The sequence below is a fragment of the Pantherophis guttatus genome, chromosome 1 (assembly GCF_059756535.1).
Source record: "Pantherophis guttatus breed Tessera chromosome 1, ASM5975653v1, whole genome shotgun sequence".
Taxonomy (NCBI): domain Eukaryota; kingdom Metazoa; phylum Chordata; class Lepidosauria; order Squamata; family Colubridae; genus Pantherophis; species Pantherophis guttatus.
This window is the reverse complement of record NC_142063.1, coordinates 302,806,058-302,822,689: the sequence shown is the minus strand read 5'-3', so window position 1 is coordinate 302,822,689 and position 16,632 is coordinate 302,806,058. Positions and strand designations below refer to the sequence as shown.

The 16,632-nt window shown below is 40.1% G+C and overlaps 2 long non-coding RNA genes across 2 annotated transcripts in view; one reads left to right on the top strand and one right to left on the bottom strand.

Annotated features, from left to right (window-relative positions):
• The window catches only part of LOC148116918 (uncharacterized), a 67,567-nt gene that overhangs the window by 12,444 nt on the left and 38,491 nt on the right, over window positions 1-16,632 (bottom strand). The window lies entirely within an intron of this gene.
• On the top strand, window positions 7,133-15,843 carry LOC148116919 (uncharacterized). The gene is made up of 3 exons (XR_015731547.1): window positions 7,133-7,200; window positions 11,526-11,593; window positions 13,830-15,843. It is a non-coding gene; the product is annotated as an uncharacterized LOC148116919 (long non-coding RNA).

Below are 16,632 nucleotides of genomic sequence, written 5' to 3'. Positions count from 1 at the left end.
AGGAGCCTGCTCTGTGTTATCAGTTTTTCTTTCAAAAGCAGTCCTGCTTTTGAAATTGATGGGGGTGGATAATTCTCAATCTCAGTATAATGGCGCCACCTTCTTGTCAAGGATGGAAGTAGCAATTTCTAAAACTGAGATTTTTCCTATCTTGTCATTTCACACAAAATTTTAGATGGAGAAGCAAATTAAGAGAAAGTTTAAGCTGCAAAAAGAAACTAAAGATGTCAATCCCACTTGCTAATATTTTCTGACTTGTTGGCATTTCAATGTTTCCTGGGTTGGGATTTAAAGAATTGTCTATTTTTTTAATACAATAATAGTATTCTACTGTATTCCTGTACAAAAAAGTTTCTTTCCTTCATGCTAAAGAGAAATATCAAACATATACACTTTAATTTGCAATGTGTACTTTATTCAAATTATGACACATGATATTATAAAAGGAAAAAAAAAACATTTTCCCTTCCCAATTTTTCTTTATTAAATGTAGATCTCATAAGAAGTCCCACTGGCTTGGCTTAGTGAACTGATTCTCCATTCCATTTTAATTATCCCCCAAAAGAATGAATACCATTAAAAAGGATGTCAAAACCCTACAAAATTTTGTAGTTAGGAAAACCCAGGCAAACTGTGCTTCAAAATAAAACAAGTTTTACAATTGTTTCATTTATTTTGTTATATAAGACTCTTGTAGGAATATGGAATCAGAGCAGATGACTAATGCCATGAAATGTACCCTAAGTAAATTGAACGCATGGAAAACAATGACCAAAATATGCAATCACTGGATGTCTGACTAAGCCACAAAAACCACTTAAATTAGTATATGTGCTGAGGCTAATGGGACAAGTAGGCAAGTGGATATGAATAGTTACTCTGTCTGCTCCCCAGAATACACTGCACAGCTAGAAATAAGAGGTACTCATGAAGCACATAGAAAGGCTAATGTTTACTCAAGGCACTTCGACGAGTATGTAACTAAAACTATTTCTTTTCTCGACAATAGCTTTCAAGTCCTGTGAGTCTTATCCAACCTGGTGCTGTGAAAATGCTTTGGATAACATGAGCTTGATTAAGCATGATCAATGTTAATGGGTTATAGAAAATATTTGAAGGGCATCAGGATGGGGAAATTTTGGATTGATTGAATGTTTTGGAACAGGAGGTGAAACCAGAATATGGATCCATCATAAACACAGAAAAGTGGTAGATACTTCAGGATGAGGGAAGGGGAGGAAAACTCAATTGGAGGAAGAAGTATTGCACTCAGCATCGTTTAAGGAGTGTTTGATGACTGGTTAGTATCTAGTTTCTAGTTTTCTTATTTTGCAGCAAATGCCAGGGATTGTTCTTGATGATCTATCATACAGATCTCTACTGGACATTCACCATTCAAACCTGTGCATTGATATAGGAAGCATCCTTATATTATTTTAGGGTATACATCATATTCCCATGTTTTAATTCATCATATCCTTAGTTCACATTCAAAAGCAGATCTCTATTTAAGAGCTCTGATATCTGTTAAAAGGACTTTTTCATATAGTAACAGAACCATAGGAAAATTGATGTCACAAACAAATCCCACATTACACAGATACCCCTTAAGCAAAATATTTCTTAAACAGGCTAGTTTTAGGGGCCAACCCACAGTATGCACTGAATTTAGATTGGTACACTATGCCAGGTTCCTGTTGAAAATCAAGTCCCCACTGCTAATCATATCCTGAAAGGTACAGTTACTGCAGATAGTGCTTTCAGAAGATGGATTTTCTCTAAGAAATTAAGACAGAATCCCAGTCTGCTTTTGAATATATTCCAGATCCTGGGTACATTCCAGTTAGTTGCAGCTGTTTTCTTTCCAAAATGAAACTGGGAAGTTTTATGCATTCATTTTAGACAGTAGCTTGGCCACCATAATGGTCCTACCCACTCACTTTCTGAATTTTATTATTGTTGGAATTTGCAGCTGCCTATGTGGTGCAATCCTTTGTGAAAATGTACCAGATTTTTGTAAGATTATTTACTAAGCACATTTTTCCCCTGTGGCTTTCTGTGGATTATAGAGCATAAACTAAGAATAAGTGACCATGTGGGATCATCTTGAGAAATGAACTGTTGAACTGATCTGCACAGAAATGAATTCATTGCAGAATGAATTCCCCTAAAGAATGGATAGTCCCCTATTGTCCAGTCATTTGGGCATTTGCCAAGCCTCTTGGCTGCTTATAACCTGAGACCATATTTTCTGAAGAATTAGTTTTTGGAATACATATATTCATTAAAAAAAGAATAGATAAAGTCTTTTATAGTATGGCTTTGTACTGTAGCTCCAGAAAGATAAGGATATTCCATGAACATAAGACCTCTCACCTAAAAACAAAACTGCTGAGGGACTTATCTCTGGGCTGGGGACAGCATTTCTTTATACACAGGAGAGCAACAGGGAGAGAAGGGTATGTCCCAGTGGTGAAATCCAATTTTTTTTACTACCGGTTCTGTGGGCATGGCTTGGTGGCCGTGGTATGGTTTGGTGGGTGTGGCTTGGTGGGTGTGGCAGGGGAAGTATATTACAAAATCTCCATTCCCACCCCACACTGGGTCCAGCCAGAGGTGGCATTTGCTGGTTCTCTGAACTACTCAAAATTTCTGCTACCGGTTCTCTGAACTGCTCAAAATTTCCGCTACGGTTCTCTGAACTACTCAAAATTTCTGCTACCGGTTCTCCAGAACCTGTCAGAACCTGCTGGATTTCACCCCTAGTATGTTCCCCCCCTGCTTGCACCCTAAGAATGGCCTTGGCCTGATGTCCTTTAGCAGCGCTGACTTATATATACATTATACAGTACATGTTATTACAACAAAGATGACAACATTCCTCAGCTAATATTGCAGCTTGAGACAAAATATTCTACAACATAGTGAAAAAGGTACTGCAAAAGGGATTTATCAAACAAACAAAAAAATTTTTTTACACAAAATATGTGAACAGAAAAAAATAATAATAAAATGTTACAAACAAGAAATTGCCATAGACAATCTAAGATCTCTTCCTTGAGAAGCAGGACTCAAACCAGTAGAGGAGAGCAATGTTTGTTTGTTTGTTTTTTCTCACACTCACATACACACTCATTTTATTTAAACACAAGATAAATAGAAATCCAGTCAATTAGGTCCATGATTAAGAAAAGATGGTTTTAAAACTCTACGGAATTTAATATTTTATAAATTATAAGAGGAAAAACACACAAAACTCCCCCAACAAAATGACCAACTATCCCAAGATAAATACCCTATGCTGTGTTATCAAGCATAGTTTGTTCCCATGGTACTGAAGATCTAAGGAAACAGTAGGAAAATTCTACCATTTGTGTTTAATTTAAGAGCCATGGTGGTGCAGTGGTTACAATGCAACATTGCGAGGCCAACTCATTGCTCACTCTGGGAGTTCGATTCTGAAGGGCTCCAGGTTGACTCAGCCCTCCATCCTTCCAAGATTCGTAAAATGAGGATTCAGATTGTTGGGGGCAATATGTAGACTCTGTAAACCACTTAGAGAGGGCTGTGAAGTACTGTGAAATGGTATATAATTCTAGGTGCTATTGCTATTGCTACAACATGTTCTCTTTCCTACTTCTTCACAGTTCTATGTATAACATCACTGCATACTCTAACAAGATCATAATTAAATAATAGACAAGTATATCCTATTTACTATGTAGCTTCAGTTAACTTTGAAGTTGAATTCCATTTTTTGTTTCAGAACTTATTCAAAATGCTAAAAGTGAACCAAGATGCCAATCTGAACCTTTTAATTGCAAATCCAGTCCTTAACTTTCTTACTTTATTGGGAACATTCCTTTCTTGGATTGTGTCTTGTAAAACAATTTGCTCTATATCCCTTCAGACTTTACATTCCTTACTCCACCCTGCTCCCACATCTAGTCTTAGTCTTTCTGAGAAAAAAACAGTTGTTCTCACATGTAGGAGATCATTGGAAAGGCATCATCAAGCAGCATGATCTGGTTTTAAAAATAGAATAAGTTGTTAGCAATAGCAATAGCACTTAGACTTATATACCGCTTCATAGAGTTTTTACAGCCCTCTCTAATCAGTTTACAGAGTCAGCATATTGCCCCCAACAATCTGGGTCCTCATTTTACCCACCTCGGAAGGATGGAAGGCTGAGTCAACCTTGAGCCTGGTGAGATTTGAACTGCCAAACTGCAGCTAGCAGTCAGCTGAAGTAGCCTGTAGTACTGCACTCTAACCACTGCACCACCTCAGCTCTTGGTTAGAGAGGAGAATGGCTGGATTTGAGAGGAAAAAGGAGGAAAAAGAATGCTTAGTGTCCAATTTACTGTTGCAGTTAGCTAATTTTATTTTATGGTAGTTTGAATTTATTGTATTGACACATTCCTTTCTAAGAAATATCCAATGAATACCATGAATTATGGAATTTTGTGGAGATATTTCCAGGAGAGTTTGACTCAAGATACTCCTTTTGATTTGATTGCTGCATATCATCAAGATATTTTTCACTCCTAGTGACCACAGGGAATATTTCTAAAGAAACCTACAGAATCAGTAAACACCTGTTAGTTAATAGCAGTCAGTGTGAATGGTGAATTTAAAATTTAAAAAAATGGCTAAAGTATTTAATTTGGTATTCAGAATGTTACTATTTGTATACAGGTATCTGGTTCACTGCCTGCCTGTCTAAGTCATAATGATTTGTAATTTTTTTCTAAAATTCTTTAAGGATTTGCTTATGGTGAGCAGAGTTCCAACGTAGTTTATTTCTCTGGTAACATAACTCATAAATGAATAAAGAGAGCCAGGTTGGTGTGGTTTTTAAGGCATAGAAACTGGGAGACTGTGAGTTCTAGTTCCACCTTAGATACAAAGCCAGCTAGATGATACTGGGCCAGCATCATATATATGATATATATGCACATGTAATATATACATATATATTACCAGTTACTCAGCCCTAGGAAGAAGGCAATGGCAATCCACTTCCAAAAAACTTTGCCAAGCAAACTCTAGGGATTTGTCCAGGCAGTCTCTAAGAATTGGGAGGGGGGAGGGGAGGGGAAGAGAACAAAAGGTTTCATAAAGATTAGGTAACTCACAAAAGGAAGTTTCATTTGCAACTCTTTTACATTAGATATAATGTGTAATGGAGGGTAAGATGAGTTCAAATGGTTAGAATCAATGAAAAGAGAGAGGATTACAATATATTAACTTCTATACAGATTTTTATATTTAAAGGAGAAGCAGTGAGATGAATGGAACTGAAATCACTCATGACTAACCGATTCCAGTTTCAATGAGCTTCATCAGTTTGTTTTAAGCATGACTGAGTTTGGTTCTAATTCAATATTGAGAAGGAACCTTTGCTGAAATCACAAAGCATGAATGCAGTGTAAATAATTGCACAACACTTAGTTAGTCAACTCATGAGATAAACATGTTGAGATTTCTCAGGAATTTGTTTTTATGGAACAAATATGGGTTAATGGCAGAGCATTTGTTTAATACAAAATAAGTCAGGTGTTCCATTTCTCATTTGTATCATCAAATTAATATTTTTTAAAGTAGCAGAATGAGAAGAAATTTTAAATGAGATTCTTGAGTACACAGAGCTGATCCAGTTGGGCCATAGGCCAATTTTATATAAACCCTTCTATTTCTGATGTCTGACTTTGAATGTTGCTATTGTATTAAACTTCAGATTCAGCATTAATGGAAGATACCAGATTTGGAAAAGCTGGTCCACAGGGTTGGGGAGCTTCAAGGTTTGAAAAAAAGAAAAGAAAAAGAAAAAGAAAGGGGGGGGGGAGAAAAAGAAAAAGAAATTACAACATCATTAGAAAAAAATAAACAAATGCAAGGTGTATGAAAAATAGTCAAATTAGGACTGAGTTTACTCAGTAATGAGAATACCAACTGCCTGTTGAGGAATTTGGGAAATTAAGAAAGAAGATAAGGTGTGGAATACAGAACAAGTATATTATATAATGCAATGCTTTGTTGCAAGTCCTACTTAAATTTCTTTTAAAACCACTTCTGGAGAAATGGCATGATTGTTCTATAATACTTATGGGCATCCTAGAACATATCTGAAAATAAAAAGTGTACTCTGATCCATTATTATGATCCACTCTAGAATTATTGCTTTTTCTTGCAGATAATAAATGTATTTTAACAATGAATGATGTATGGATTATAAAACAGTAGACAGGAAACTGCCTTATCACAAGTCACACTCTTAGCATTGTTAATATCAACAGAGCTTCAGCCAGAAATCTCTTGCTCATCACTTGATACCTGATCCTTTCAAAGCAATGCCAAAAATCAAATCAGGGACCTTGAGCCATGGGCTGCTCTCTAGGCTAATATATCTATATTATATACCAGGGGTGAGGCGACATGCAGATTTCCAGATATGTTATATGATAACTCTCTTCAATCCACTAATTTGCTTAATGTCAAGCAATTTGTTAATAGCAGGGAGTCAAAGTCCAAAATGCTTGGAGGAAATCAGGTTTGGTGACACTGTCAGTCACAAAAGATCAGGTCCACACACCAGTGTTCAATTATATTGATTTATTGCTACTCATGTTCATACCCAGGAATATTCTCAACTAACATAGTTAGATAAGGATCAACGGAATTCAAGGGAGGTTGGACTTAATTTGCTTGTGGCTACGTAGGGATTCTAGGCTGATCCCTCTTTTAACTTCATCCCCCCAACCAGCTCTGCCAGTCCTTCTCCTATAGATACTTCGCTAACACCAACTTGCCCTAGTCTTCAAAAACTTAAACCAAAGTTTTGACAGCCATCCTTTTTTATACTAAATAAGCCAATGATGTAATATGGAAGAGTCTTTTTGTAGCCCTGACCTGTGGTTTACTCCCACAAAATCTTAAAGAAATTGAACCTGACTTGTCTCAACATCAAAGTAAGACTCATGTAGGTAATTTCAGCTTGAAGCTCATTGGGGATTATGTTATAAACTGGATCTAGCCCAATAACTCAGAGACAGACTCCAATTCTTTTCTGTAGTTTTATTATTGATCTATTGGTACTGGAGGTCACTGACCTTGTACCTTTCTCTTTCAGGTATACATCTGGAATCTTCTGTGGACCATGTGGTTGGACCTTTTGTACCCAGGAGGAGGGGCTAAGAGGTAAGGAGTGGTTATAAGGATTATGGGATATGTGGTTAGTTAACCCTTGAAGGTCCGGGTGATCAGGGAGACATAGTAGTTAGGCATTTATCATGACAAAACCCCCTCTAAATGCCTAACTGGGTACCTGAGGCGGTGTTTGCATACATACAGAGAATACACTGGTACAGGCATGAATTACAAGCAAACACGCATTTTTGACATGAGGTAAGCATGTTGTTTATGTGGTAGGGGTTTAGTGAGAATATCTGCTGTTTGCTCCTCTGTGTCACAGTGCACTGCCCTAATGAAACCTATCTCTGAAAACTGCCTGACGTGTTTGTATTTAATGTCAATGTGCCTAGAACGCTGACCTATGGCATCGGCCCTAGAGATCTCTATCGCTGCCTTGTTGTCTTCGTGATAACTATTGGATATGAGGGTTCAGCCCAGATGTCGCAGAGCAGGTCATCAAACCATACTAGATTGTTTGCGGCCTTTGATAGGCAAACAAATTCTGCTTCCGTAGTTGATGTGGCCACCAGTTTTTGCTTTCCAGTGTACCAGTGGATGGGGCAATTGTTGAGTAGTAGCACGTAGCCTGAGGTGCTTTTTCTGCACTCTACGTCCCCAGCCCAGTCAGCGTCAGCATAGCAGATTAGCTTTGGTTCCTCGGATGTTTCTGGTTCTAGGCAGAGTAGGGCATCCGCACTGAATTTTAAGTATCTAAGTAGTCTTTTGATGGTGTTCCAGTGTGTTACCGTGGGTTTGCTTACATGCCTGGACAGCAGGTTGACGGCTAAGGCGATGTCGGGCCTGGTCCAGTTGGATATGTACAGCAGTGACCCTATCGTTGATCTATACAGTTTGTTGTCTGTGAAAGGTTCAGATTCCTCATACATGGTCTTCAGGAACTCGGGTTGCATGGGGGTCTCGCTGGGTTTTGCTTCGGACATGTTGCATTTGGACAGCAGCTCGATGATCTTTTCTCTCTGGGAGAGGCGGAAGCCCTTGTTGGTTTTTATCACTTGGACCCCTAGGTATCTGTCAATCTTTCCAAGTGACTTTAAGGAGAAGTGGCTACCCAGGTCAGTGGCGAACTTGTCACACCTGTTCTTGTGTTTGCTGATGTACAAGATGTCGTCCACGTAAACGAGCACACCTTCGAATGTGTTGTTTTCTCTCCTCGTAAAAAAGCATTTGTCAGCTGAGGTGGCCTCGAAGCCCATGGATCTGAGGGCCTTGGCCAAGCAGTCATACCACCTTTTGCCCGACTGCTTGAGCCCGTACAGGCTTTTATTCAGCAGCCAGGTTTGGTTCTCGCCTTTGTTGTACCCAGGCGGCGCTTTGACGTATATTTCTTTATCCAGCTCGGCGTGCAAGTACGCTGTTTGTACGTCGAATTGGAAGATCTCCAAGCCCAGGATGGTGGCCACCACCAGGGCGCTTTTGACGCTCTCCGCCCTGACGGTTGGCGAGTAGGTGTCCGTATAGTCTTCGGGGTATCTTTGGGCGAAACCCTGCATGACTAGTCTTGCCTTGTATAGGACCTTGTTGTCCTCTAATGTCTTAACCCTGAACACCCATTTGGTTCCTATTGGTTTTTTGTCCTCTGGAACTTGGGCAGGTGAGTATACCTGGAGGTTCCTTAGGCTTTCCATCTCCTTCTCCATGGCAAGCATCCATTTTTCTTTCTCTTCCCGGGGGAGCCCGAGGATGTCTTCATATGAGCTGGGCGTGAAATGGGTGTTGTGGATGGTCATAACGTAGTCCTCTAACTTCTTTGGTAGCTTGTTTCTGGTTTCTCTGATTGGCCTGCTGGGGGTTGGCTCGGTTTCCTGCATGATGTCTGCCTCTTTGTCCGTCAGGTCATCTATTTTCAGTGAAGGGTGCCCTTCTTTCCAACCTTTGACGCTTGCCTTGCGATGGTTGGCTTTGTGCCCTGTGACCTCTCTGACCTCCCTTTCCCCTTGGCCATGCTCGAACGTGACCCTATTGGCTGGGATGTCATTGGAGTGTACCCTCGACCAGTTTGCATTTTCGTGGAAACTGGCTGATCTGGAAACCACAAAACGGTTATTGTTGTCGACAAATCTGTAGCCCTTTGTGCCCGGTTCGTAACCCACGAACCTCAATCTTTTTGATAATTTCTCCCCTTTTCTTCTTAGCTGTCTGGGAATGTGGACATCAGCTGGGGCGCCGAATATGTGTAAGTGTGCAATGTTGGGCTTTCTGTTGTATAGCATCTCGTATGGTGTCTTATTGATAGAGCTTGACCACAGTCTATTCAGGGTGTAATTAGCATAGTGTAATGCCTCTGACCAGAAATGCTGCCCCATCCCAGCATCCTCCAGGGCGCATCTCATCATGGTTTGCAACACCCCATTTTTTCTCTCTGAGACTCCATTTTGAAAGGGGGAGAAAGGTGAAGAGGTGTAATGCGCTATGCCCTGCTCCCTCAGCCACCTTGTGAATTCTTTGGCCATGAATTCTGAGCCCCTATCAGTCATTATCTGCCTTATTCTCATGTTATGTTGCATATCTATTCTTCTGTGGAATTCCTTAAACCTTTGGAACACTTCGTTTTTGTGTCTGAGGGAGTAGACATACCCGTATCTGGTGTAGTCATCCACAATCGTGAGGAAGAATCGCTTCCTATGTCCTACAGAGGGTTTCATTGGCCCTACCAGTCCATATGCACCAATTGGAAGGGGTATTCCGTGGTTCGTTTGGATCCCCTGGGGATGGCCTTAACCTTGATCTTAGAACGCTTACAAACTGAACACTCTAAGTAGTTTTTGCAGTTCTTTACTTTGAGACCTTCGGTACATTCCGTCATTTTCTTTACAATGGGGAAGCTTATGTGTCCCAGTCTCCTGTGGAGGAGGTGGGCGCAGTTATCATGCAATGGCTTGCCGATACATACAGACTTGTTTGTCTTCTCATGGCTACATCCTGCCTCCTGCTGCACCCCCTCTGTTTCTGGATACTTATCTACCTTGTGGTTTGTGCTGACATCAATGCCTTCTTCCTCCCTTGCATTGGGTGTGAAGTAGGGAAGCCCCTCGTGTATGGTTACCTTTCCTATCTCTTTCCCTTGCTTGATCAAGTGTGCCTTTCCATCTTTAAATTTTATTTCTATATTTGTGTCTCGTGTCAGCTTTGTGATGGCTAGCACGTTGTGGGGAATTTCTGGTACGTACAGTACTCCTTTTAGGTCCCCTACCTGTGTGATGTGTACGTTTCCTTTCCCCACTACTTTGACCTTGCTTTGGTTTGCCACCTTTATTTCTGAGTCTATTTCGGTGAGTGAGTCTAGCAGCTCTGGGTTATAAGTAGTGTGGCTTGTGGCCCCTGAGTCCAGGAGCCATGTGTTTCTCTCTGCCCTATGTTTGTCATTTGGGTCATCGTGCCTGATCCCATACATGGAGCCAGAGTTACTGTCCCTGGAGTGGTCTCTGCGCTCGTGGTGTTTCCTGGGGTTGGGTGACCACCCTCGCCCTCTTTCCTTTGGGTGCCTGCGTTCAGGTGACCTTCCCCCTCTACTGTCGTGCTGTCCCCTATCCCTATGGTTCCTGGGGCAATCCTTCTTTAAGTGGTTCCTTGATCCACAAGAATAACATTCTGAGGTATCCCTGGCCCTATCCTGGAAATCCACCCTCTTTGTGGGTCTAGGGTCCCCTTTGGCTAGTTTCGGGGTTCGGGCATTTTCGTGCCAAGGGATTCAAATCCTGGCTTCCCATTGGCTGGTGCTCGTCCCAAGATGGCCGCCAGGAAGGGGGCGCGGAAATGGGTTCTGCCGGCTCAGGATCATCAGGTTGGGGTGGCTTACCCTTTTTTGCTGGCTTTTCTTTCTCGGTGGTCTTTGGGGCCTCAATCGCTGTTTCTTGTTGCTCGAAGAGGCTTTGAATATCCGCGATGAGGTTTTCTTTGTCGCTGCTTGCCTCCATCAGTTTCAGGATGGAGAGTTTGAATTTATTCATTTTCTGTGCTGTTTCTTCTTCCGGGGCGGTGATCTCCTTGGATGGCCCCTCTTCATCTGATTGTGAGTCCAGGCTGGAGTCCTGCTCGCTTCCAGCTTCTGTCTCCTCCATGGCTGTGGCTTTGGTTGCAAGCTTCTCAGCCATCTTCTTGGTAAGAGTTCTGGTCTGTGCTCTGTTTGCTTCTTCAGGGTAGGTGTTGGGTTCAGTCATTGTCTGGAGTTATGGGCAACCGACCTCTGCTACCATCTTGTTATAAGCTGGATCTAGCCCAATAACTCAGAGACAGACTCCAATTCTTTTCTGTAGTTTTATTATTGATCTATTGGTACTGGAGGTCACTGACCTTGTACCTTTCTCTTTCAGGTATACATCTGGAATCTTCTGTGGACCATGTGGTTGGACCTTTTGTACCCAGGAGGAGGGGCTAAGAGGTAAGGAGTGGTTATAAGGATTATGGGATATGTGGTTAGTTAACCCTTGAAGGTCCGGGTGATCAGGGAGACATAGTAGTTAGGCATTTATCATGACAGATTAACTCCATTGTCATTTCCTATGGCATTTTGCCCTGGAGGATGTAAAATATTAGTGAAGTAAAGAATATTTCAAACAATATCACAATCAGCTCTACAGATTTACTGAGAGTTTACAATGAGCATGTACAAAGTGGCTTCCTTTACTATCTGTAGCTAGCTCTCCCACATCTGGGATTAAGGATAAGAGCTTTCTTGGCAATAGATGAGATTGTGTCTCAATACGTCTAATTTTTTTAAATGAAAAGCTTGTATTTGGTCCATTTCCACAGGTATTTCAACCCCCCCCTCCCAAAATGATAAAGTTTATCTTTTATATGTAGAACTACTTTTGGAAATGGATTTCTAGTAATATACAATGAAGGGTGCAGCTGGACTAATAATAGAGCTATGAAGATGTTTTTAAGATTGTCTGAATGGAACTTTTTCCAATATGATTTCTTTAATTAAAAAAAGAAAAGCACATGAGGTACTTTTTTAAAAAAAAATCTCAGTATCCTAACTAGTTCCATGAAGCTTAACATCTGGTTCTCATTCTGATAACAGGAAAATGGTCCAGTTTCTATGACAAAGAAGATTCTGGTATTATGTACCATGTGTCCTTTTGGCAGTGTTTTAATCTTGATTTCTCTTTTCTCTGAGAAATAAATATCTGAGTGATTATTTTGTGACTATGCTATCAAGTAAATCTATCTATAAATAAACTCCAGAAAGGACAGTTCATGAATGCTTACTCTGTCAGCGTACAGAGAAGGAGTCCATCAGAAATAGATGGGAAAGTTCTGAAAAACATGAGGCAAAGAAGACAAGTATTTTTACCCCAAAATCAGAACTGTAGGGAAAACTGGAACAAACGCAACACTTAGATTTAGCACTCTTTATAAAAGTAAATGATTTGAATTTATAAAACTATTTAAAATAAAAGTATTTGTATAAAATAAACTACTTCAGATAAAGTTCTGGTTGAATTTAACATTTTAAAAATTCTTTTCATATGCTTTTCTTATATGCTCATTTTTCATAAAATTACAATTTTTGTCTTTTAGAAAAAGCAACATAGGTTAATTAATTAATTAAATAAATTTATTATTAATTAAATTTATATACCGCCCTACTCCCGAAGGACTCAGGGCGGTGAATAGCCAAAAGATAAAATACACATAGTACAAACGATAAAAAACCATTTAAAAATACATTAAATACTTTGGCCCAAACCAAATTTAAAACACCCCAATTTATAAAACAAATTTAAAAGCAATTAAAAGGGAGGTTAGACCAGACCAGCCTGCTGGAATAAGAATGTTTTGAGGGCACGGCGGAAAGTGCGCAAATCCAGGATCCTCCATATCTCCAGGGGGAGCTCATTCCAGATGGCAGGTGCCCCCCCAGAGAAGGCTCTCCCCCTGGGGGCCGCCAGTCAACATTGTTTGACCGATGGCACCCTGAGAAAACTCTCTCTGTGGGAGCGTACCGATCGGTGAGAGGCTACTGGTGGCAGAAGGCGGTCTCGTAGGTACCCTGGTCCTAAGCCACGGAGCGCTCTAAAGGTAGTAACCAAAACCTTGAAGCGCACCTGGAAGACCACCGGGAGCCAGTGCAGCTCGCGCAGGAGGACAGTCACATGGGAGCGCCACGTCGCTCCCGTAACCACCCGTGCGGCTGCATTCTGGACCAGCTGGAGCCTCCGGCTGCTCCTCAAGGGGAGCCCCATGTAGAGAGCATTACAGTAGTAATGTTGAAAATAGAAGCAATATCAGCATCGTAGTGAAACGAAGAAAGATGTATTTTCTGGATTTTGTTATCTGATGACAAATAGAGAAAATATTAATTTTTAGAGAAAAAAGTGAGAAAGTGGAAAAGCAGGATATGGAATACATATTTTGCCACATGAACATTGCTTACTCTCATCTTCTGAATCTGAAGTGTTATCACTAATAATGCTCTCTACTTCTTCCAATTCATTTCCCACATCATTGTATTGTTTTGAGGAATTTCTGAAAACTATTGTGGATAAATGTCACTAATCATAAAGTATGTATTCACCAACAGCCAAAATAGCAAGGTTGCTCCTGGACACTGCTTTCAGTATCCTAATATGCTCTCTATCAATCTAGTTTCCTTTGTTTTGTTTTTCTAGGTAATATTTAAAGTGGCCTTTGCAACCATTTAAGTATTAGACAGGCCTTCCATAAAAGAGAGATCATCCATTCTTCTAGAAAGGATGGTTAATGGAATGAAATAAAAGAGATCTGGATGAAGAAAAATGCACACAAAGAATGATTGCTACAAAACATGAGAAAAAAAAAGATATTGTATAACGCGCATGGAGACAAAAGGATTGTTGCAAAAAATGTGGTCAAAAGTGCAAGGAACAGTTAAAATAGAGAAAGATAATTCTGATGTTCTTGGACTTTCTGGTTTCCTCCATATACTGCAGGCTTCTTTCTTCTATTCAGAATCAGAATCAGAATCAGAATACAGCTGGAAGGGACCTTGGAGGTCTTCTCATCCAGCCCCCTGCTCAAGCAGGAGATCCTATACCATTTCAGACAAGTGACTGTCCAGTCTCTTCTTAAAAACCTCCAGTGATGAAGCACCCACAAGCTATTCCACTGGTTAATTGTCCTAGTCGTTAGGAAGTTTCTCCTTATTCACTGATCAAATCTTGATAACGACACTGAAAAGCCATTCTAGAGCAGTTGCCCAGAATCATTACAATATAGCATCCTGGAAGTTAGTATAGAATAGATGAATGGAATTGGTAATGCTTTCACACTATTGTTAATTAAATTCATAGTTGATTGTATTTATTTGATTCCTTTAAGTTTGTAAGAACAGCTTTATTCACCATTTTATGCTGTTGTCAGTTCAAACAACTGACCTTAGAAGAGCAAAGGCTGACCACCAAGGGCGGCCTGGAGTATTTGCTTATTTTTTTAAATCCCTCAAATTTCCTAAGTTATCTAAAAATAGGAAGATTGGGCCAGATTGTTTTTTTTTTCTTTTAATAGAAGAAACATGTTTTATGTATCTGGGGATGAAGTGGAACAGCCAAGGGTGTGACCTAGTGTTCAAATTTCTGTTCATGATTTTTATGTATTGATTTTGTGATAAACGAGGAACTTCTTTGGAAAACGACCATGGTTTTGTACTGCATTATATTTTCTGTGGGTTCCACTGATGTTCAGTTATTCATATTAATAACTTACTGCAACTTTATGAAACTTGGAGTATTACTGAATCACACTGAAGGACATCCATGGGTTATACATTCTCTAAAGCCAGGCACCACATGATTCCCTTCGTTTCTTCATCCTTTTGGATTAGAAAGAGCTCCTGACATTGCTTAAAATGTAAAACTTCAAAACAAAATAAAACACACAAGTAAAATTAAGAAATCCCCCCCCATCATTTTAAAAATAAGCAGAAAGAAAATTATCCTTAATTTAATACCATTGACCTGCCTGCATTTTTACCACTTTATTTAAAACTAAATTGGTTGGAAAGTCCAAACCTTTTGGGAAGTGAATTCCTCAATTGAAAGGCAGCTGCAGAGAAGGCTTTGTCTTATGTCTGTCCAACTATCCCCTCTAATGCTGGTGAAACACACAGAAGGACCTCTGAAGCAGATCTGAAACTGGTTCACCCAGAAGACAGGTTCACCCAGAAGACAGCAATTTTTTAAGATCACCTCATCTAGCCCACTGGATTAATAATAAAGCTCCATTCTCTCCATTCCCTCAGCAAAGAACTACTTTCCATCTCACATTTGGCACCTTGAAGTAACATATCCTCAGCACTTTGCCTGCCTGACAGTCTCTTCTCCAGAGAGAAAAAGTATGAGGCATATTAAACTAGTTTCTAGAAAGCTCCTATTTGAAGGCATTCCCAAACTTGGATTGCTGTTCAGCACCAAATACTTCATCACTGAGAAAAGAGAGGCTTAGTTAAAGTACTTCCAAGAGCTAAAATTTCAAATTTCACTTTCCAATTTCAACATTTTTCCTCAATATGTTGAATATTGGATGAAATTTATACATGGTTTGGTTCTACTCCCGTGACTTTAGTTTTACACTAAGGCTGAATAGGCATTGGCCTATAGGTCAAAGCATAGAGGGAACCAGCAGCACCTTTCCTTATTCTAAAAAAAATACAAATCTTTGCATGAGTAGAAGTTGGTGCCATCAGGCAATGCTGCCCATGACCCAGCACAGCCTGTGATATCACCTGGCCCTGGAAAGAATTCTGGGATGATTCTAGCCTTAGATCAAATCCTACATCTCTGCTTATTAGTTTTAGTAAATGCTGTAAGGAAAAGGGTGATATAAGATGCAGCTAACAGCTACACCAAAATGTAATCAAAGTGCTCATGGTTATAGAGCTGCTAGATGAGAACAACTTTTAGATTGGCATCTTCTTTTACAAGGAGATTTCTCCCTCTCCCTCTCTCCCTCCCTCCTCCTTCTCTCTGCCTTCTGTTCAGTATTAAGCATCATGTATATAGAAATCAGTATACAGCAGCTAGGCTGTTGGTAGCGCAATATTGGAAGAAGGACTTTTTCCCTACTATTGAAGAATGGACATTGAAAGTAGCGAACCTAGCGGAAATGGCGAAAATTTCAGCGTATTTGAAGGACTATACACAAGAAAGATACATATCAGAATGGAGAAGATGGATTGATTATATTCAAAATAAGTATCAGACAAGAAAATATCAAATAGCTTATGAATGAATGTTAAATTTCAGAAGTATTATGTTATCTATAGTGGAGTTAAGGTTTCAGGGGGGGATTTGGTAGTTTAAGGATAGATAGGTTAATTTAGCTTATGATTGTTAACTGAAATACCCTGTATTTTGCTCTGGGAAGTCTGGGGGGGAGGGTGGGATGGGGGGAAGGGGTGGTGGGGGTGGTGGGGGGGGAGGGAAAAAGGGTGGGCGG